Source organism: Alligator sinensis, unplaced genomic scaffold (assembly GCF_000455745.1).
Source record: "Alligator sinensis unplaced genomic scaffold, ASM45574v1 scaffold305_1, whole genome shotgun sequence".
Classification (NCBI taxonomy): Eukaryota; Metazoa; Chordata; order Crocodylia; family Alligatoridae; genus Alligator; species Alligator sinensis.
This window is the reverse complement of record NW_005842131.1, coordinates 131,390-133,418: the sequence shown is the minus strand read 5'-3', so window position 1 is coordinate 133,418 and position 2,029 is coordinate 131,390.

Here is a 2,029-nt window from a genome sequence, read left to right as displayed (position 1 = left end):
CTCCCGGACGAGTCCGAAGGGAGGAGACTAAAATAAACCATAAGATGCCTTCTGTGTGTATGTTATACCTTATGTTATCTGCCACATGGTATATATATATGCCATGTGTGCATGCACCATGTTACATATATATGTATACACACACATATATACACACACATATACAAACACACACACACATATATATACACACATCTCTCTTTATATATAAATACACACACACATATATACATACATGCATTATATATACACACACACACACAGCAATATACACACACACACACACACACACACACACGCACACAGAGCAATAATAAATGCCATTCATGTATGTTTGTATGTACACACACTCATATAGGACATATTATACAGCATATTTTATTGTTATACATTTTATTAAAAAGATGCCATATAAGCTAATGTAGACTATATACATGTATAAATATGGCATAGAAGCTATGCCATATATTATATTATATTATATTATATTATGCAGCAATATTTTATGTCTTTATATATGCCATGTATGCCACATATGAATGCAAATATGAAATAAGGCACCTATAAATAAAATATATAACAAGAAAATATGCCATATAATACATGCCTTATGTAGATACCTATCTGTGTATACACACCTATATAATAATTTGTAATACCTATACGTATGCATATATAATTATATATTATTATATAGCATAATTTATCGTTTTTAATGCTATTCTGGCACAATTTCTGAAGTACTAACAATTGTTTCTCTCGCACTTTTTTTGCTTTTTTTTTTCTACGCTCTAATCTGTGGTCAGAAGACAGAAATGTAGCAGTATACATGTTTGCATGTTTCCCAAGAAATGTACAAGAATGTTCTCATGCTAAGTACTACCCTGGAAATGTATTACTTAAGATGTTATCGACTTGGTATTAACTGTGGACATACCAAAAAGGCAGAATACATTTGCTATTTTATTCCAAACTTGGAAAATATTAAAGAATCATTTTAGCATTTCATTCAAATAGGAGATTATATTCGAGGTTGTCCCAGTGCTTGAAGACAAGGAGATGATATGAAAGATTCACCTCATAACAGCAGTACATCCATCTCTCTTCCTCCACATAAGATAACATTTTTATTAAACAATTTCAATGATTGAAGGTCTGTTAAAATTCCAAATCTCCATTAATAAAGAGCTAGCATTTTCTGGGTTTTTCCTTAGTTGTTTCAACTTCCACCCTTAGACTTCCAATTACAGAGAAGTAAGGCTGGAAGGGACCTCAAGAGATCATCTAATCCAATGCAGACTTCAACAAATTTTCACCCAAACTGTGGATTTAGCCCCAAATCTGCGTTATGCCAAAATGTAAAATAAAATATATGACTTTGAATAACATGATAAACTATAACATTGTGCTGTAATGATGCTTGAAATTCTCAATAGAATGAGGAATGTAACAGTAGATAAGGCATTCTCAATTAATATGCATATAGAAAAATATTATTATAAAATGTAATATTAAAGATTTATGCATCTGCACCTTTATTTATAAATATGTTTTTTTCTTCGTAGTGTAATTGTAGTTTTGGTAGAACTTGAAATAATCAATAGCTGCTAGAAAAGATTTCATTTCAGTACTGCCAAGAAGCCACAAGGTGGTGTATTTTCCCAACTTTGCCAAATCAAGTGCAGTGCAGTTGACCTTTGCCCAGTGATTCCTGTGTAAGCATGATGCAGCAAAAAGACTTCACATTTTTCTGCTAAATCATAATGAAAACAGATTCATCTAGAAAGACAGTACTATCATTAGTACTCTCACCGTTTTTTTGCTTTTTTTTATACGCTCTAATCTGTGGTCACAAGACAGAAATGTAGCAGTATACATGTTTGTATGTTTCCCTTTCATTAAAATAAATGTGCCCCTTTCATTAAAATCAATTTTTGAACTATAGATAAAGCAGTATTCAAGAATCTATTGCAAGTGGAGATCAGCAAGGAATCTGTTAAATAAATAATATAAAAAAATATTGATGGTT